The 23096-nt window shown below is 36.7% G+C and overlaps 1 pseudogene; it reads right to left on the minus strand.

The window, feature by feature from the left end:
• Positions 1–11758: 11758 nt before the first annotated feature.
• On the minus strand, positions 11759–12606 carry LOC122454306 (annotated as a pseudogene).
• Positions 12607–23096: the final 10490 nt, after the last annotated feature.

Genomic DNA, 23096 nt, shown 5'->3' on the forward strand with positions numbered 1-23096 from the left:
TATTCCTTCAAGTATTAAAATGTCTTCCCTTGTCCACTAATTACATTTGCTATTTGTCAACCAGAGCTGACCCAGTATAAATTATACATTTAATGTTTATCTATATTTTAAAAAAATATAAGACAGGGAGATTGAACAAAACAAAACAAAAATCCCAAATTTTCTTAAACTAATAAATCAATTTCAACATGTGAAATACCTAAATATGAATGTCAAAGATCATATTCACCTTAACAATATTGTGGATTAGTATCATCACAGCAATCTGAAAGCATTTTGTGAATGGTAACCGTATGGAATTTAAACTTGTCAAATTCCTTCTCATACACAAAAACATCCATCATATAACACTCTCAGTGGTCTGTGAGATAATTATAGATTCTGATTCAAACTAGAAGTAAGCAAAGTGGGTTATTTTAAAAAACTGCTAGTCTGTTTTTCTCAATAAATTCCAGTACTCTGGCATTTGAAAAAAAATGCTCTGTAGTCTAAAAAGACTATAGAATATTCTTGTGCTTACAGAATATAATTATCATTTATTATTTTATTAAAAATTGGATTAGCTTAATATTCATTCCAGCAAACCAAATACTAATTAATTTCAAATTTGGAGAGTTCTGTCATCAAGTTTCAACCTTTAAAAAATTGTTCTATATGATTAAATTAAGTGTGGACATATGTCACTAAATCTTCCTGTAAATCAATTCCAAGTAAGGTGGCATTTACCATTATGTTACATGTTGATCTATTTCCAAACATGATCTATTACCAAGTGATCTTTAAACCAGCTCCTGGCTCTGTCTTAGTTGAAGGTAACAATATTTCTTACCCTGAAGGTAACAAGATCAGGATACACTGGTGGTGGGAGGAGGGGAGGCTGGGAATCCAGGGACTCCACGCACGTTCAAGGTCTAGGAGAAGTTCTGCCTTGTGTCCTGGGAAGCCGTCCTCTCTGAGAGAGGCCCCTCTGGTCTCCAGTCCAGGGCCTGGCTTCTTGAGCTCTGGAGAGGCCAATTTAAAAGTCTCTGTTCCCAATTTAGGAGTTAGAGTGGAACCATAAGCACCTGCCAGGGTTAGGTGGAGCAGTTTCAGTTCACCTGCAGAGAACTCCCTTCACTGCTCCTTTTATTCCAGCCAGACAGTGTTTTCATCAGTAAAATGCAGAGAAGCTATTCTCAGATCACCTGTCCTGTTAATACTACTTTTTAACCTTTAGTCAGTGTACCTATAACAGCCTGAAAGGGAAAGTAGATTCATTTTCTTTGTTACTTTGTAAAAATTAAGTCATTTACAAAGTATTTTATTTTTGAGTGTTTTTGTGAATGGATTCATTTTCATTCCTGGATGCAGCATTATTCATAATATATGGAAGAAAATATTCTTGCATGAGTGAGTAATGGACACAAAAAAACACAGTACATGCAGTGTGTGATGAGAAGTATCAGTTGTGCAAGGGAAAAGTTGGTGTCCTTCAGGCCTTTGATAGAGACTGGAGTTTGAGCAGGGATGGGATTCAGCTAGCATTCTAGGGAGAGGAAACAGTAAAAGCAAATGCTCCGGCAGAAACACACACACACACTGTCCGGTGGAAGAGCAGTCTGGATGTTCCCCTGTGGTTCAGGTGGTAGAGAATCTGTCTGCAATGCAGGAGACCCAGCTTAGATCCCTGGGTCAGGAAGACCCCCCTGGAGGAGGGCATGGCAACCCACACCAGTATTCTTGGTTGAAGAAATCTGTGGATAGGGGAGCCTGGTGGGCTACAGTCCATGGGGTCACAAAAGAATTTGAAGAGGCAAGTAAATTAGTGCTTAACTAGAAGCTTATTGCTATAAATGCATGTATTAAAAGATGGGGGAAATGAAAAATCAGAAAAGTAGTAGAAGAAAAATAAATCTAACTGAAGGACAGTGAAAAGAAATAAAGATTTAAAAAACTCATCAAATAAATAAAAACATGGAGAAAAATCACTTCTTTTGAAAAGTTTAAAAAATACTTGACAAATCTTTATAGTTATAAATATCATAAATCTCCATAGGCAGTATCTCTAATGAAGCTGAATGTATCAATTCGGTAATTCTAATTACTGCAAATGGTGATTGCAGCCATGAAAATAAAAGATGCTTACTGATTGGAAGGAAAGTTATGACCAACCTAGACAGCATATTAAAAAGCAGAGACATTATTTTGTCCAGAAAGATCCGTCTATTCAAGGCTATGGTTTTTCCAGTGGTCAGGTATGGATGTGAGAGTTGGACCATAAAGAAAGCTGAGCGCCAAAGAATTGATACTTTTTGAACTGTGGTGTTGGAGCAGACTCTTGAGAGTCCCTTGGACTTCAAGGAGATCCAACCAGTCCATCCTAAAGGAGATCAGTCCTGGGTGTTCATTGGAAGGACTGATGTTGAAGCTGCAACTCCAATACTTTGGCCCCCTGATGTGAAGAGCTGACTCATTGGAAAAGACCCTGATGCTGGGAGGGGTTGGGGGAAGGAGGAGAAGTGGACGGCAGAGGATGAGATGGTTGGATGGCATCACCGAGTCAATGGACATGGGTTTGGGTGGACTCTGGGGGTTGGTCCACACCAGGGAGCCCTGGCGTGCTGTGGTTCATGGGGTTGCAAAGAGTCAGACACGACTGAGTGACTGAACTGAACTGAACTGAATTGTCGGCCTGTGTCCCCAATATGTGTTCACTAAAAACTTGAACCTAAGTGTCACCGGAACTTATTTTTAATTGCTCAAACAGGAAGTTAATAGATGTCCATAACTATGGAATGGATAAATAATTTGTAGTTATTTACATAACTAAATACCCACCAGAGATGCAAATAAATAACATATGACTATACACAATGACTTGGGTAAATCTCACAGGCATAATGTTGAGTAAACAACCTGCACAAATCACTACATCATGCACTATTTCATTTACATGAATTTGAAAAGCCATGCAAGACTAAACAATATTGTTTAAGACAGAATTTGTTGAGCTAGGGGGTGACCATAATGAGGAAGTAAGAGTCCTTGGAAGACTGGAAATGTTTTTATGCCTGAGTTCTGCTTACAATGGTGAGCTCACTTTGTGAAACCTGAAAAAAGATGATATGTTTTCTTTTTTTCTGTAGACTCTGTATAATTTAATAAATGTACTGAAAAATAAATGTCACACAATTATAAAAAACACCGATATATGTACTCTAAAATATATGATAGCATTTATATTCAATTGAAACCCATAATATTCAATTTTCTAAGTATGCCTTTTTATCTTTTTGAATTTGGAGATGTTGCCTTTAGAATGAAAGCAAATGCAATATTTAAGAGTGATTTAATATGATGATCTCAGCATGATTTTATATTGTAGATCACAGTTCCTAACTAAATAAGCACTAACAAAGACTATTTTGTGCAAAAAAAAATGTTATGGATAATTTGGTTTAGATAAAATATTGAGCAAAAAAACCAGAAAAGACTAACAGTTTAAAAGTGGTTTATTTCCAAGAGACTGCACTTTTAGTTTTGAAGTCTCTTTATCTCGAATTGCTGATATGGACACACACTTCCAATAATGTTTTACTAAGTTATGTTTTAGCATTACTGAGTTTGTTAGGCTAACACTAATTGAGGAAAATGTTTATTTGAGGGTATACATACATACCATCACTGTGAGATAAATAAAAACTCCAAAAATGAAAGCAGTACCTCTTTAAAACAGGAGAGACCAACCAGCCACTTTCTGCAAGTTGACTGCTTTGGGCTCCATCTGACCTTGACAAGCTAAGGGTTTATCCTTACAAACTTGCAATTTGTGCATCTTGCTTGCAGAGCCTGCAATAGTTGACTACTTAGGGGCTTAGCAATTGCCTGATCCATGCTCATATAATTCGACACACTGTAGCATCTGAGATGAGGGGCTACTTGACAGCAAAGAAGTGATGGAAATTGCCTCCACTGGTCAATACATACACAGAACTGTTCATAAGAAGCCTGCCTCTCAGAGTACTAGAGCAACCTTCTAAAGCTGAAACTTCATACTATAGAAAGATGTGGTCTTCCTAGGTGGCGCTAGTGGTAAGAACCCTCCTGCCCATGCAGATGCAAGATCATCAAGCCAGGTGATCTCTGGGTTGAGAAGATGCCCTAGAGAAGGGAATGGCAACCCACTCCGGCATTCTCGCTTGGAGAATCCCATGGACAGAGGAACCTGATGGGCTACAGTTCATGGGGTCACAAACAGTCAGGCAGAACTGAAGCAACTTAGCATGCATGCATGGAAAGATGTGCCACCATCCTTTAGGATGTAGTGAATGCATTGAATTTGAGAACTTAATGTGTTATCAGCGGGAAGAATGCTTGGATCCTAGAAACAAAGGGGAGAAACAACAGTGGTTCCATTCACTGAACCTCTGGAGTGTTTTGTGGTCTGTGTACCTGGAATTGTCTTCTCCATAAGGTTGGAGTCTCTGGTCCCCCAAAAAGGGCATGATGTTAGCAAAGGAGCAAGGGGCTCCTTAGACTATAAACTTTGGCTGCTGCTTGAACATCCTGGACTCCCTGTGTCCAGGGATAGCAGGTAAAAATAGGAGTCACTGTCATTTGTTCTTCAGCTGCCCAGTCATGTCCGACTCTTTGCGACCCCTGGGACTGCAGCATGCCAGGCCTCTGTGTCCCTTACATCTCTGGGAGTTTGTCCAAGTTCACGGCCAGTGAATCGGTGATGCTGTCCAACCATCTCATCTCCTGTTGCCCTTTTCTCCTTCTGCCTTCAATTTTTCCCCGCATCAGGGTCTTTTCCAATGAGTCAATCATTTGCATCAGGTGACCAAAGTGATGGAGCTTCAGTTTCAGTCCTTCCAATGGAGGGGTGACAAATTCTGTCTAGCAGGGAGGCTACATATAACAGGGTCTTACAGCAATATGCAGGAATGAGCTTGGTGAACATTTCGGTTCCCACTGGTCCTCTTACCTTGGAGCCCTTAGAACAATAAGTCAGTAGCTTTAGTTATTACTGTTATCTCCATTACCATCATTCCATGCTACCTTCTTATTCATCAATTGCAATGGTCTTCTTGTATTCAAACTTTATTCTTCTTATCTTCCTACTGGAAACACATGCACACACACACAGGCTTACGAATCCTCTTTTAAAAGAGTTACAGCATGCATCCTCTTAAAGTTCCTGTGAAAACAAAGGTGATTCTAAAGATAAATACCATATTTACCATGAAAACAGGTGTTACAAGAAAGTAGATATATACTTTATTGATTGTATATTACTATGTGAGTAATATAGGCATGAACAATGATAACTTCTCTCAGTATTTGTATCAGTTTGCAGACTTTATTTTCAGAAACTTCATTTAACTCATGAGGATATTAATGAAGATTTATAAGAACTGCTGAAACCTTTAGTCAATCATTGGTATGCTTTCAATTATTTGAATATATTGGACATGAATAATTAATTTTTTTAGTTCTCATTTTAATATTTTTCATTATCCAGCTTGAAGAAATTTTCTGCTCCCTCCGTGAGACAGACACACACACACACAGGAACAGAAGCAGAGGCTTTGCTATCATGCCTTCTATTCCCTCTCACTATATTCTGTAATGTTAAGGGAAACTTGAACTCATTTTATTTGGAGCCTATAATATGTTGTAACTGGGCTCAGAATCTCACACATGTCATCTCATTTAGTCCTCCCAACACACTGAGTGGTTGGCATCACCATCCACAGTGGTAAAGAGATTAATCGATAAATCTAAGGAAAAAAAAAAAAAGATTCTCAGTTACAGAACTGTAGAGTCAGGAATTAAGTTCAGGCCTGACTCCAAAGGTCACGCCTTTCTCTGTCTGACTTATCTCCTTTTCCATTATACTATTAGAGTCATCAACCAATGAATGTGCATGAACTTAGCAGTGTATATTACAGTGACATGTTTATACATTTTATTAGCATTAAAAAGCTAATGGTTATTGCTATATTACTGAAATATATGTTGCATAGTCTTAATGGTTATTGCAATATTAATAAGGTATGAAAGAATATTCTTAGTGGTGATTGCCATTTTAAGAAGATATATGAAGAAGTTTATAGGCTACAAAAGAAATAAATATGCTAAAGGAAAACCCTGTCCTAATGCATATTCCAAGAGTAACACAGCTTGAATGGTTATAGATTAAAAAAGTCATTTCACTGGAAAATAATTTTAATGTCTAATAAATTTAAAATTATATAGAAGAAAGATATACTTAAAAGGGCTCCCTGTCATCAGGCTAGCCCTGCTTCAATCCATCTACTAGAATTCTCTTCTTCCTAAAATATAGCTTGGAAAGTATTAAATCAGTCTTCCAAATTGCTGAAGTTCCATTTCATTCAGTAGTGAAAAGAAAATAAGGTCCATTTCTGGTAACTTGATATAACAAGCCAATCATTACCTGACTCATCTAAATTTCTAATTTCTAAACTGACATAGTTTTCCTTTTTGGAATAAATTTTATTGACTCACTGTGCATGTAAATTCTAGTTACATATCATCTCTTCTCCTAGATGGCCAGTGTCTGCATGTACACAAAATAGTTCTTCTATATGTAAAGACTGCTAATACCCTGTTCCTATCTTATTTTGTCAACAAGCTTGCATCAGTTCTGTTCAGTCGCTCAGTCGTGTCCAGCTCTCTGTGACCCCATGGACTGCAGCACACCAGGACTCCCTGTCCATCACCAACTCCTGGAGCTTGTTCAAACTCATGTCCGTTGAGTTGGAGATGTCATCTAACCATCTCATCCTCTGTCATCCCCTTCTCCTTCTGCCTTCAATCTTTCCCGGCATCGGGGTCTTTTCCAATGAGTCAGTTCTTCACATCAGGTGGCCAAAGTATTGGATTAGTCCTTCCAATGAATATTTAGTATTGATTTCCTATTATGATTGACTGCTTTGATCTCCTTGCAGTCCAAGGGACTCTCAAGAGTCATCTCTCCAACATCACAGTTCAAAAGCATCAATTCTTTAGTTCTCAGCTTTCTTTATGGTCCAACTCTCACATCCATACATGACTACTGGAAAAATCATAGCTTTGACTAGATGGATCTTTGTCAGCAAAGTAATAGCTCTGCTTTTTAATATGCTGTATAGGTTGGTCATAGCTTTTCTTCCAAGGAACAATCATCTTTTAATTTCATGGCTGCAGTCACCATCTGCAATGATTTTGGAGCCCAAGAAAATAAAATCTCTCCATGTTTCCATTGTTTCCCTATCTATTTGCCATGAAGTGGTGTGACCAGATGCCATGATCTTAGTTTTTTTGAATGTTGAGTTTTAAGCCAGCTTTTTCACTCTCTTCTTTTACCTTCATCAAGAGTCTCTTCAGTTCCCCTTTGCTTTCCGCCATAAAGGTGGTGTCATCTCCATATTTGATATTTCTCCCGGCAATCTTGATTCCAGCTTGTGCTTCATCCAGCTCAGCATTTCACATGATGTACTCTGCATATAAATTAAATAAGCAAGGTGACAATATGCAGCCTTGATATACTCCTTTTCCAATTTGGAACCAGTCCGTTATTCCATATGTGGTTCTAACTGTTGCTTCTTGAACTGCATATAGATTTCTCAGTTTACATTTGAAATATTTCTAAATATTATTTGAAATGGAATTTTTCAGTACACATTTTAATTGTGTATTACTGATATGTAAGAATACAATTAAGCAAAGAGGCCATTAGACCAAAGTGGTCCAATCCATTGGTAGCTTACGTAAACAAAATCTAAGCTAGAGTCAATACACTTGAATCCTAGGGAACAAAACTTAAGAGCAATTAGTACAGACAGCCAACTAGGCTTTCCTAAATAAGGCAACCACTTAAGCAATAGTGAATCAAATAATTTATTAATGTTTGCTTTGCCTTCTAGTCTTCTTTGTAAAAGACTTTCATCTCGTTTCTGTCTGTGGAGTTCTAACCAATTTCAGTTTGCTTTGCCTGGTTGGAATTATATTTGCTCAAATAAAATCCTAGGAATTCTAATATTCTTCAGTTTATCTTTTAATAGATTTTTTATTTAAAGTTGCTTTTTCTAATGGTAACAATGAAAAATGTCCTTTACTTAGAATTTTCTTAGTATAATATTTTAAAAATACTACTTCCTACAGGGCAATTTAGACCATTTTACTGTTTATACTTTTCAGTGTATTAAGGACTAATTTCTACTATCATAATTTGTGTCTTCCTATACTCAGTCATTTATGCTATTTTTCTCCCTGATATATTTGGATTTTGGATGTTTCTTTAGTTTCCCACCCATTCACATACTGGTTTAAAATTTACACACTCTTGTTCTTTATTTTTTTTTAAGTCTAATTTTAAAATCATTTCCCCAATGGCTCAGCAGGTAAAGAATTCACCTGATGCGGGTTTGATTCCTAAATTGAGACGATCCCTTGGAGTAGGAAATGGCAACCCACTAAGTATTCTTGTCTGGAAAACTTCATGGACAGAGGAGCCATGGATTGTAGGACAATGGGTTACAATCCATGGGATTTCAGAGAGTTGGACACACACAGACTGAGCAGAACACAGCAGAGTCCTAGAGCTAACAAATTTTAAAAATGATGTGTGCAATCCTAAAATAATCTACTCCAGGGCAGCACAGACTTGGATACAGTGCAATAGGTAACCAATTTCTTTCCTCACCAATCCCTAAGATTAATGTTTCAATAACTAGTCTACATATTGATATACCAGGATCTAACAGCTTTTAAAAACTTCTCATTATATTTAGTTACCTACAGTTTCACTAAGATATGCCCACATGAAGATTTATCCTATTGAATTCTTGTGCCTTTTGAATCTGAGAGGTCATTTCTTTCGACAAATTATTCCTTTGCCTTCTCTCCAGTCTTTCTGTTTCCTCCTGCTTTCAATAACACCTGCTAGGCTCTCCCCTAGTTCATTATAGTTTCTTTTCTATTTTTCCTTGTATTGTAATATGCATCGCAATCTCAGGTATTTCTATTTTTTTCACCTGAATTGAATCCACTGAATTAAATGTAATAAGCTTATAAGTTTTATCTATAACATGCTTAGATATATCACAAATGAATTTAAAATGATCTTTTCTCTTTCGGTTTCTATGTTTGCTTTTCTTGTATGTTTAATTAATTTATTTGTTTTAAATAAATTAAGCATTCTTCTTTAAAAGGCTATCAAATACTTCTATAATCTGTAGCTATTGGGAATTTAGTTCTGTTACTTATTTTATTTACTAATAAATGACTCGTGATATATTTTCCTTTTTTTACCTTTGGCCTACATAATAATCCTTTCTCAGTACTATATACGTTGCAAATTATTTCTTCAAATATAGATTTGTAAGCCTTTGAATATGTAAGTCCTTTGTTCTATACTGTTGCTTTTTGTATTGATATAGTTAAATCTGGGTGTGTTCAACAACACATTTTTCCCATACTTTTTGAGTTTTTCTATTTATGATTATTAGCTTTGTAATTTCAATTGACTTTTGTGTATTCAAAATAAAAATCTAAATTTCATTTCCTATATGCAGAAGCTATTACACAACATGAATTTCTGAGTAACTAATATTTATCCCACAGATCTGAAATGTTAAATTTATGACATAATAAATTTCCATGTAGGTGGAAAAAAGAAAAGAATAACTAGTATGAGTTGCTGGCTTTCCCCCAAAATAGGGATACTTCAGGCTTGAGATGACATAGAAATATGTGGATCTGCAAAACTGACACAAAAATCTGTGTGAAAGTTCTTTAGAAATAGAAGGCATTTAAGAAAAAAATGTCATCCTAGGATACAGTGTGCATGTTTGAGGGGCTGACAAAAGAAGATAACATACAATGGAAAATCTTTTTGTGCACTTTTAAAATTTTGGACTGCTCTATAACCACTTGCAATCCATTATATATTTTGTTACATTCATGAAATATTGGAGTGATAATAATTCAATATATTAAGAAAATATCTCAATAAATTTCATTTCATATTTGTGACTTTAAAAATATATTCAATCAGAAAGAATGCAAAGGAACATTCTATTAATACCTTAAGATGTCTATATTACACACACTGAAAACAATCATCAAAATTCATGAAGTTACTAAAATGTATTTCCCTTAAACTTGAAAAAAATAATTTATAAAAAAAGCATGTCTGTCACTACTGCTATTGTTTTTAGTTAAGTCCTATGAATATTTTAAAACAAAAAAAATGCTGTATGAGAATGCTGTAATACCTGTTAGAATGAGAAGAGAATTAACTTTTTTTGTTATTTTTAAACTTTATCAGCCACATTATAAATCCATCAGGTGCAGCAAGTCATTTTATGGATACTGATAAACTGATTCTAAAGTTTACATGGAGAAGTAAAAGATCCTGAATAGCCAATACTATATCAAAGGAGAAGAATGGAATTGCAGGACAGATGCAACCATACTCCAAGACCTACTATAAAGCTATAGTAATTAAGATGATGTAGTACTGATGAGGGCTTCCCTGGTGGCTCAGACGGTAAAGAATCCGCCTTCAATGCGGAAGACGTGGGTTTGATCCCTGGATTGGGAAGATCCCCTGGAGGAGGGCATAGCAACCCACTCCAGTATTCTTGCCTGGAGAATCCCCATGGACAGAGGAGCCTGGTGGGCTACAGTTCATGGGGTCGCCAAGAGGCAGACATGACTGAGTGACTAAGTACAGTACTGACGAAAGAACAGGCAAATAGGCCAGTGTCACAAACTAGAGACCCAAGAAGTAGACCCACATAAATATAGTGAACTGATTTTTGTAAAGTAGCTAAGGCAATGAAATGGAGCAAAGATAGTCTCTTCATCTTTGCAAAAAATGGTGCTGGAATAACTGGCCATCCATATGAGACAAAAATGAATGTAGAAAGACCTTATATTCTTCACAAATTAACTCAAAAGGGGGCACAGACCTAAATGTAAAATACAAAACTGTAAAACCCCTAGAAGTAGAGAAAGCCTATGTGATTTTAGGTATAGGGATGCCTTTTTATTTTTACTTATTTATTTTTTAGTATGATTTATTTGGCTGTGTCAGTCTCAGTTGCAGCAGGCAGGATGTCTCATTGCCTTTCATTGCACCATGTTGGATTCTCTCTAGTTGTGGCAGAGGCTTAGTTACCCCACAGCATGTGGGATCTTAATTCCCCAGCCAGGGATCTAACCTGTGTTCCCTGCATTGGAAAGTGTATGTTTGTTTTTTTTTTTTGTTTTTTTTTTTAATCCACTTTTATTTTCCTTTTCCTCCTCACATACGGAACTTTTCTACACACTGAATTTCTTGCATCTGTAAAGTCATTTGATGCTGGTCAGGTACCATTTTATCCCCTAAAATAACTTTGCTGGCATCAAAATATGACAGTTAACCAGTGTTAAATCTCTAAAAATATTTACATAGCACAGCACATTAAGTTTTAGACACTTGGCAATCAAACCACATAAAAATTGGACAGGACCCCCAACCTACATGTTCAGAATTAGGTGTTCACAGTCCCTACCTGGTGACTGTACATGGTTCAAAAGGCAGCAGAGGCAACAGGCAGTTACCTCAAAGGACACGGACCTCTGTTATCTGGAAGCACACTATGTGATCCCAGTGTCACGTACCACTCCACCTTTTTCTCCAAGGCGGTCTCATAATTCTGGAATGGCAGGTCCGGCTGATACAAAATGAAGACAGACAACACAACGTTTACTCTGTGGAGATATCTTAACTCCTTCCATGCATGGTGATCTTGAATGCAACTCGTCCTAAAAACTTGTCATGGTCTTTCTGGGTTTTTAGGTTGGGTGATCCATCAATCTTGCACTCAACTATTACTTCTTTTACATCACCATCACTACCAAAGCTGAGCTGGACAGCAACTAGTGGCTGCGCGTAGCACCCATGCAGTTTTGTTTTGTTTTCCATAATATGGAAATATTTTAAATCTATCTTTCCATTGTGAGGATAAGTTGATAGAACTGCTGTGTTTTCACTTTTTGTAATACAGTCTATCCTTGGTTCTCCTTGAGGCTTTAATACAATTATCCTGCTCATTTTCACAAGAATACAAGGGTTTCCTGATTGGTAGCCAAAGGTGGGCTCATCCATACCACCGTACGCTTCACGTAAAGAAAGAGGAAACATATGCTGTGTATGCTGGACCCTTCTGCTCCAAAAACTTCCATTGGTATGATCTGTGAGATTCTTCTGTTCTTCTAAGCCATACGGCTTTAAAACTTTCTTAAGGTCATCCATGTACCCTTGATAGGATTCTGAATAAGACAGGCTGAATGAAAAATCCAACGCTGGCACCAGTTTTGGAAAACCCATAAGTCCTGGACTAGGAATCTGGTCACTATATTTTGGAACCATCTTCGTCAGAGTCTGAAGCATGGCCCACATTCTGAATGAAAAGAGCGCAGCCAGGAACGTGTAAAAGACTGGGTAGAAGATCGAGATCAACCCCAGCTCTTGGCCTTGCGCCCCAGGAACTCTCTGGTGGTCTGGTTGTGGATGAAGAGCTTCCACTTGGGCAGGCTCCGGTTGAAGGACTTCTTGCCTCTCTTCTTCATGGTGTGTGTGCCTACTGCGAGCGGAGCGGCGGGGCGCAAGCTGCGAGGAGGGCGGAGGCGCATCCCTGTTAGGGCAGAGCAGCCCTGAGACGTTGGCGGGGTGCGCATCGCCGAGGAAACCTCCTCAGTGCAGCGAGCGCTCAAACAGGAAAGGTTTTTTTTTTTTTTTTCCTCGTTATTATTTTTTTATTGAAAGATAATTGCTTTACAAAATTTCATTGCTTTCTGTCAAACCTCAACATGAATCAGCCATAGGTATACATATAGCTCCTCCCTTTTGAACCTCCCTCTCATCTCCCTCCCCACCCCACCCTCCTAGGAAAGTGTATTCTTAACCACTGGTGGTGGTTTGTTCAGTCGCTAAGTCGTGTCCAGCCTTTTGCAACTCCGTGGGCTGCAGCATGCCAGACTTCCCTGTCCTTCCCTCTAACCCAGAGTTTGCTCAAACTCACGTCCATTGAGTCAGTGATGCCATCCAAGCATCACGCTCTCTGTCATCCCCTTCTCCTCCTGCCCTCAATCATTCCCAATATCAGGGTCTTTTCTAATGAATTGGCTCTAGGAATCAGGTGACCAAAGTATTGGAATTTCAGCTTCAGCATCTGTCCTCCCAATGAATATTCAGGGTTGATTTCCTTTAGGATTAACTGGTTTGATCTCCTTGCTGTCTAAAGGGCTCTCACCAGGGACGTTCTGTCGATTCCTTTTTAGATATAGAATCAAAGGTACCATCCATGAAAGAAATAATAAGATTTACTTCATTGACATCGAAAACTTCTAACCCGTAAAAGACAATATCAAAAGACAAGTCAAGACTTAAAATGTTTACAGAAGACACATCTGAACAAACTAAACATACTCTTGCTATACTATTGAGCAGTCAAGCTCTTTCATATGTATTCAAAGGAGTTACATATTATGTCTGTACAAAAACATGCACATGGATATTTATAGCAGCCTTATTTGTAACTTCCAAAACTTGGAAGCAACCAAGATGTCCATCAGTAGTTGAGTGTATAAACTGTGGTATATCCAGATGATGGAATATTATTCAGCACTAAAAATAAATGAGCTATGAAGTTATGGAACAACATGGAGAAATCTTAAACGTACATTATTTAGTGAAAGAAGCCAACCTAAAAAAGCTACATATTGTTTGATACCAAATGTATGACCCTAGAAAGGGCAAAGCTTGGAGATATTAGAAAGACCAATGGCTGGTATGGTTGGAGGAATGGGGAAATTAATTGGTAGAGCACTAGAGATATTTAATACAGTGAAAATATTCTCTCATATTATCATGATGAATATATGTCCTTATACATTTATCTAAGCAGTGAGTGTTGATGTATGATAGATTTTACAACACTAAGAGTGAACCCTAATGTTTTTTGGATGATAATGATATATCAATGTAGGTTCATCCTTAGTAAAAATTAGCACTGAGGTGAGTGATGTGATAATTGAGGAGAATATGTATGTATGTAGGTGCAGAAATTATATGGGAAATTTCATTATCTTCCTCCCAATTTTGCTTAAAGCTTATCTTTTATAAAAGTCTTAAAAATACATCAGAATTGAAATTAAAAAGTGATGAAACTTCATCACAATTGCTAAATATAATATCAACTTATAAAATTTAGTGATTTTTATTTAGAGTATTACTTAGTATAAAAACCAAAAGCAAGATTAATATAATTAAAAATCAAGAAAGCATTTTTTAAGAATTGATACACAAACAAGTCACAAGAGATTATGAAGAACTGTCAATAAGTAACATAAAAAAAATCTAAATAAAAACAGAGATAAATCAGCTCATGAATAATAAATTTTAACATTGTAAAGTTTGTAATCACTTTTTCCAGTAATAGGTAAACATGTTTGTATTCAAGAGAAAAATTTAACTGTGTATTTTTGAAACTCTGTACATTTGGAATTTTAAAAGAGTAAAGGTTCTTTGATAATTAGTTTCTTATAAGAACAGAAACAGAAATCAACTTAGCAGGTACACAAATATACTACAGAGCCATATCTTTTAAAACATTTTCTTTTCTTTTTTTTTGCCAAAAAATCAGGAAAATAAGACTGATGGAACACACTAGAAAGTTCAGAAACAGATGCACCCAGGAAGATACAGCAATAAAGGTACCTGAAATAAATGAGGAGGGGTGGAATATTTAGGATTTGATTTAGAACAATCTGGCACACCACATGCAAGAAAAAAATGGCCCATATTTTGTTATAAAAAAAAGTAAAAAGAATTAAGATTGTGGGGCTAATTATAGAAAATTCCAGATGATAAATCGACAAATAACTGCAATCTTGAGTCAGGAAAACAGATTTTAGAAAGCTAAAAAGAATAATTCATAAGAAGAAAATATAATGATTAGAGTGTATAAAAACCAGTGACTGTATTCAATGTAAAATTCTATAGTATGTCAATTAAAGCCAGATAGTCACACAATTTAAATGATATGTAAAGCATCCGTACAATGTCTAAAATAATTGGAATGCAGTGCAAAATGGCACAGACTATAGGTCATTGCCTGTTTTCAAATATTGGCACATGCCTGATTTTTATTGTTGTCGTTTTTGTCATAGGCATATTTCTTAATGTCTTTGTGGATCAGATTTTTTTGATGTTCCAGTGTTATTTTGATCACTGTACTTTTATGGAAATTAATTAAGTTCATGCATGGGGTAATATTAGAACAGTGCATGGAATATAAACATCTAAATAAATACAGTTATTAATATGCATTAAAATATAAGCTATTATTTTAAGTCTTATTATTTATATTATCATCTTTTACCGACAAAGGCATATAATTTAGATCATCAAAGGGATATTTAAATTCAATAAGATAAATACAAGACAACAAATAAAAATATGACCACAGATATAATTAGGCAATTCATAGATGGGGAAACAGATAATTAATAAGTAAAGCACATTAAAGGATACACAATTATTGTTTTCACTTTCTATCATCCCTGCAATTTGCATGTAGCTTACATTTATTGTTTCATGTGATTTAATTGACAGATTTTTAAACTGTACATAATTAATGGAGAAGTGGATCTTAAATTGTTTGCTGTCTCATAATTTATGAATAGAGTATAAAAACTCCTTAATCTCAGAAGTAATCAGGGAAATGCAAATTTGAGAAAAGAGAAAACTTTATACTCATGACATTGACCCAAATACTAAAAAAGTTAAGTTACACAAAAGTCTGATGACGATTTGGAAAACAGAAAGCATCCTTCAGGCTTCCCTTGCGCCTCAGTGCTGGATACTGCTTGCCTGCCAATGCAGGAGACTTGGATTTGATCCCTGGTCCAGCAGGATCCCACACGTCATGGAGTAACTAAGCCCATGAACCGCAGCTACTGAACCTGTGCTCTGGAGCCCAAGAGTCACAAATACCGAGGCCTGCACACCCTGGAGTCCATGCTTCACGACAGGAGAAGCCACCACAATAAGAAGCCTGCACACCCCAACCAAAGAGCAGCCCTGCTCACTGCGACTAGAGAAAAGGCCTCAAAGTAAAAAATAAATAAATAAATACAATCATTAAAAAAAGAAAAAGAAAGCATCTTGTATCTCTAATGGGAGTATAAGTTTGTCAACAACCCTGGAAAGTCATCTGGGAGTATGCAATGAAAGTGGTTATTTGTATACCACAAGACTCACCAAAATTTTCCATCATCTATCTAATCTCCATTGTATACATCCAAGAGAAGTTATTACAAAAGTACTTTAAAACACTTCGCATTGGTAACTGTAATGTATTTGGGGGTTTCAAGGTCATTTAGCAATAACCTAGGATTTCATCCTATGCAAATATCAGACATACACTACAGAATATAGTCATCAACAAACTAGATGTATACACAGCAGCATAGGTCGCACTAGCATACATAATGATGAATGAGAAAAATCAAGAAGTGAAAAATATATTCGTGTAAATTAAATGTTACATACAGGCTAAAACACACAACTAAATATGTGTGTTCAAATGCCTATATGAATAGACATACAACATTTTTTTAGCAGAACGTCTAAATGGGAAGATCCCCTGGAGAGGGACGTGGTGGGCCACTTCAACATTCTTGCCTGGAGACTCCCCATGGATGAAGGAGACTTGCAGACTACAGTCCATAGGGTTGCAAACACTGAAGAGACTGACTTAGTGCTCCTGGAGTTAGGGAAATAGCAGTGAGGATTTAGGAATAGAGTGGAAAAAAAATAAAAGAAAGGAACTGTCCATTTTTGGCCCTCTGATGATAACATATTATGAACAAGAGCACAAGTTTGATATTTTAAGTTAGACAATTAATGAATGAACATTATACTGGTTTGGGGCTTGAGATTCTGTTTCCTTTATGTTTGGTTTATTTCTGCACTAATTGTACATATTAGGTGCTGCTAGTGGTAAAGAACCCACCTGCCAGTGTAGGAGATACTAGACATGGATTTAATCCCTGGGTCAGGAAGATCCCCTTGGAGAAGGGCACTGTGACCCACTCCATGACTCTTGTCTGGAGAATCCACTGGACAGAGGAGGCTAGTGGGCTATGGTCCATAGGGTTGCAGAGTTGGCCACAACCTAATTGACTTAGCACTCAGCAAGCATATATTCACTTTAAATCTGATCTTCTGAAGTCTCACTCCCTCACTGTATTCATCATTTCCCAAACTTCTTGTTGGAGGAGGTCATGGCGAGGACTTGACTGCTGGTTGATGTGCAAGCTGGACCCAGGCAATCAGAGATTCTCTCCACCCACCAGCCCCCCACCCTCCCCGCAGAATGTATGTTCCCACCCATCATTCCAATGCTAAGAGCTATTTAAAAGACACAGCTTTGAGAGTTGAGAGAGTGAAGTGTTGTTGAGACCATCTGGACTGAATATGTGACCAAACCCAATTAAGGCCTCTGTATAAACTTTTAAGATTCTGATAGGCAGATGCTGAGAACTACTTGTCTTGTGGCTGCCAAGACAAGTTTCATGTGTAAAGTTCCCTTGCTTATTAAGCCTGCCACTTATTAACCGAGACTGGTCTGCCTCTTCTACTCTTTGTTTGGTCTCTTCTTGCCCTTCTCGTACAGGGACCAGTTTTGAATTTCACACTGGTGTCAAACCAGCAATAGTGGAGTAAGCCAGGAGACTGAAGAAATGGGTCTTAGGAAAGAGGCATCCACAGGGGATATCCCAATGGTGGTGCTCAATCACTCAGCCATGTCCAACTCTTTGCAGCCCTATGCACTCTAGCCCTCCAGGCTCCTCTGACCATGGAATTGTCCAGGCAAGAATACTGGAGTGGGTTTCCATTTTCTACTCCAGGGGATATTCCCAACCCAGGGATCAAACATGGATCTCTAGTGTCTCGAGCTTTCACAGGCAGATTCTTTACCACCTGGGAAGCCCAAATAGGCCATGAACCTCTACATGGGGTGTTGTGACACCTAGGATAGATGTCTGTAGACTGTGTGGATGCTCTAAAAATGTTGGCTGGTTTGATGCCTGTGTGTGAGGAACTGTACGCTGTGGCAAAGAGAGGAAATAAAGGCCTGTGCAAGGAGCTGGCCTTTGCCACAGGCTATTCGGCTGGCCACAGATCCTCAACTAGAGGTTGAAGGCTGAGTTAGAAAGTTGGAAGAAGAGCTAAGATTAGAGGGGAACTCTGCAAACTTTGGGGCTGACAAACAAGATGGGAGAGTAGGATATTATGTCTGAGACCTCAGCTTGCCATTTTGCGAGGCTGTGCTGTGCTTAGGCACTCAGTCATGTCCGACTCTTTGTGACCCCATAAACTTAGCCTATCAGGCTCCTCTGTCCATGGGGATTCTCCAGGCAAGAATCCTGGAGTGGGTTGTCATGCCTTCCTCCAGCGGATCTTCCCAAGTCAGGGATTGAGCCCAGGTCTCCAGAATTGCAGGCAGACTCTTTACCATCTAAGCCACCAGGGAAGCCAAGAATACTGGAGTTGGAAGCATATGGAGAGCACAATCTGCTTTGGATTCAGGTTTGGCCACTGTGGCAAAGCCTGTGGGACACTGAGAAGAGGGATTCTTTGGAAAGTGAGAAAAGCAAGAAGGAATATATGGTGAGCGTTGACAGTGAAATGGACAAAATATTCCGTACTGTCTGATCCCCAGTACAAAAGGAAACCAAGACACCAGCAACAATCCCAGTCAACGGGGCAACTCCCAGTTCAGGAAATGGTGATGATGAGAGAATGTATTCCCACTGAACTTGTTGGTATTGCCCCCGTGTTCTAGCAAAAGGCCAGGAAAAGCATTCAGGCATCGTTAGCGAGGCTATGGGATACCTGACGGGGGTGGGGATGGTGTGGTGACAGCTTTTCTCTGACTTGGGGCAGGAAGCACGGAAAATGAGCAATATTACTGTGCACCGTGCTCTCAGGCATTCCAGCATAGTGCTCAGGGGTTCAAGGTATTCGCTTCCTTTTAGATTGCATTCTTCTAGCCTGCAGGAGGTTTGGCCCAATGAAGGGGATCTCCCTGGGCACATGGGGCCCTATAAGTCTATAAAGGAGGTACAAAAATCTCATAGGGAGTTGGGAATGAGATAGTCTGTCTAGGTCCCTGTGTTTGAAGGCCCTTAAAGAACCGACCTGTCAATGCAGGGGACATAAGAGATGGAGGTTCAATCCCTGGGTAGGGAAGATCCCCTGAAGGAGGGCATCTCAGTCCACTCCAGTATTCTTGCCTGGAGAATCCTATAGACAGAGGAGCCTGGTTGGTTACAGTCCATGGGATTGCTGCAACTGAAGTGACTTAGCATGCACAATCAGACCTCATTCATTTCAAGAATAAAAGCCAAGATATGAAAAAAAAAAAGAAAAAAAAAAAAGAAAAAAGCCAAGATATGCCGGTTCACCCCCAACACCTGGTTTGAATGCCAATATTCACAGTGAATCCAGATGTGGGACAAAACATATAATGTTGAGCGATCCATTGCTGATCTGAGGGGAAAATGATAGATCCTGGGAATGGACATAGGTTGTGGGGAAGGAAGAGGAAGCTAAAAGCTATAACACCACCTTGATTAGATTCTTCACTATGGGATAATCTACTATTTTTGTAATTATTTTATAGGTTTCTTATATTCACATATTTTTTATTTCTGCAAGAAATTTGTCAACACGGTTTTGGGGAGATTTTTATATCTTGTCATTTTATTGATAATAAATTATATTATAATCTACCTAGTTATATTCCTTTATGTATGTTTTAAAAATGTATGCCTACACATTTTTCTTGATTTTGATTGCCCTAAGTTTTGTGCATGTTATATTCAAAAATTGCACTATTTTTTCAATTATATAATTCATACTTTAATTCTTAGTAATTTACTTTTTCCATTTTTAAAATAGCTTCCTGACAAGAAAACTTAGTTGCTATATTTTAAGTTTTGTACCTCTTTTGGCAGAACAGCTTTTCTGTTTTTTGGATGTAATTATTTTACTTTCATTCCATCATTATAAGAAGATATCTTTATAATTTAATATTAGTTTTTGTAGATGTCTGATTTTATTTCATTGTCTTCAGGGAGAATGATTTGTAAGAAGGTGGATTTTGAAATTTGTTGACCTTTATTTTGTGACCTAATGTATCATCAGATTTTCTTTGTGGTTTCTGTGAATTGGAAATAAAATCAGTTATAGCTTTGTTGATTATAAAGTTATTTATATAAGTATTATATTTAGTTATTACACAGATCCTCTGTATTTTGCTTATATTTTGATTTGGTTTCTTGGTGTCAAAAATAAGCCTATAAGAGAATTCTGTATTAAAGTTTTGCAGATGCAACTTAGTTTCATAATTTTTCAGGTCTTTAAAAAATAAATAGAACATAGATGAATTTTGACATTTTAAAATTTCGTGTTTAATCTTTTACTTGAAAGATGATTTTATCAATTCACAAAATGACAAATATGATTTGTCCTGTAATCTTAATTTTTGTTTTATCCTTGCCTTCCTTTTCACATACTCATGTGGTTCCATATTTTAAAATTTAAAACTTTGATAGAGAATTTATTTTGATAAATGCTTATGCTAATATTTAGATTATTCTTTTCTTTAAATAGTTGGCCATCTGTAACCTATGATTAGCATTTTGTTTTTTTGCATTGCTTTTCAATTGGTCTTTATATAATAATTATCCATATTATTTGTGTCTATTATTATTCACTCCCTGTATGGGCTCAGTCACTAAGACTTGTTTGACTCTCTACAATTCCATGGACTATAGCCCACCAGGCTCCTCTGTTCATGGCATTTTTCAGGCAAGAATACTGGAATGAGTTGCCATTTCCTCCTTCAGGAGTTCTTCCTGATGTGGGGATTGAACCTGCATCTCCTGCACTGGCGGGAGGATTCTTTACCACTGAGCCACCTGGGAAGCCCATTACTATTCACTAAATTTCATTAATCTGCATAATTGTGAGCCAGTGTCAAAAATATCTAATTATTACAACTTTAATCATCTTGTTATTCATTTTTTAAATAATTTTCTCATCTATCCAGTTACAATTTACTATTTATATAATACTGAGATTTTTTTCTTATTTAATGATCATTATGTAGATGCATTGAGCTTAATTTAATAGATAAAAGAACATTTTATTTATAATGTTTACAACATTGAGTATTTATATTCAAGAAAAAATTATGTTTCCATTCTTAATACTTTTCTTTTTTTATTTCTAGTTCAACTTTTCAATTATCTAACCTAAGTCTTGCATACCCTAAAGTGTCACCTTCTTAACTATTGTTACTATAAATATTTCTTTTCAATATTATATTATTTTAAAAAGCAATTGCTGGTATTGAGTGCTAGTTAGGGTGTTTATTTTTCTTTTAAAATTAATATGGTCGTTCAATATAGTTGTGTAAGTCCAGAAATTTTCTCAAAGTTTGTAGGCCCAGATTACAAAATAGATTCAATTTAGATAATTTGTCAAATGAGAGTGTTAAAAAAAAAGAAGGAAAAAGAGATTCAAAATATTAATGTGACAAGTTTTCATTATGCAAAACAGAATTATGGAGATTGAGAAAGTTAGAACATAAAAGTGGGTTTGAGTCTCAAAAAGATAGAAAGAATTTCTGTGAATGTAATTGGCCTAGAAGAAAAAAGAAGGAGTGACTAGAGATTTCTGAGGAGAATTTAGTGTCACATTAGGAGACACTAAGGACGTGGGGAGAATGTAAATAAGCAGAAGAGGGAACTAATTTTCCAGGAATTTGGTTGACTCATCTTTGTCAACAATGAAGTTACCAAGCATGATGGCACAGTTTGGGGTATACAAGAAGGCTGTCTCATCAAGTTTCTGATTGTTATCTTGAATTATTCTCATGGGTTTTACAGATGCCAAATTAAATCTTGTAACAAAATCATATTACTGCATATTTTTTTTCCAGTTACCTTACGTCTTTTATATTTCTCTAGACTAATTGTACTGAAAAACCATCATCATCATTACATACCCAGTGTCTTTAATAGACATATATCTATTCTAATATTTAATGAATATTCCAAACACATTTCATTGTTTTTTATTATTTTTAATGAGGAGAAAATTTATTCAGACATTTATTTCATAATGTGTAATTGTGTCTGGGAACTGAATAGTCAGAAAAGACTTATGATAGGCTAAATTGAGGACTAATTTAAAGAATGAAAATAGTCTTTACATTTTCTCACTATATAAATTCTACATGTATAGGAGAACAGTATGGATTTTCCTTAAAAACAGAGCTACCATCTGATCCTACATTTCCACTCCTGGGTATGTATCCAGAAAAAATCATGATCTGAAAGGATACACGCTCCCCAATGTTCTTTGCAGCACTGTTTGCCATAACCAAAACATTAAAACAATGTAAAGGTCCATCGACAGAAGAATAAAGAAGATGTGGTGCATATATACAATGGAATATAACTCAGTCATTATAAAGAATGAAATAATACCATTTGCAGCAATATGAATGGACCTACAGAGTCCATACTGAATGAATGAGGTCAGACAGAGAAAGAGAGTTCATACTGAATGAACATGTGACAGTGCCTACATGGGAAATCTAAAAAGAAATGATACAATTGAATTTGTTTACAAAAGAGAACCAAACTCACAGACTTGGAGAGGGAACTTAGAGTTCCCAGGGAGGAAAGAGTAGGGGGAAGAGACTGTTTGGGATTGATATGCACACACTGCTATATTTAAAATGGAAAACTAACAAGGATCTATTTACAGCACAGGTTACTCTGCTCAACGTTACGTAGCAACTTAAATGGGAAAGGAATTTGAAAAAGAATAGATATATGTATATGTATAAGTGAATCACTTGGCTGTCCACCTGAAACTATCACAACATTGTTAATAATACTTCAATATAAAATAAAAAATGAAAAATAAATTATATATATATAATTTTATACATAAATACACACGTAAATATATA

Source organism: Cervus canadensis, chromosome 16, assembly GCF_019320065.1.
Source record: "Cervus canadensis isolate Bull #8, Minnesota chromosome 16, ASM1932006v1, whole genome shotgun sequence".
NCBI lineage: Eukaryota > Metazoa > Chordata > Mammalia > Artiodactyla > Cervidae > Cervus > Cervus canadensis.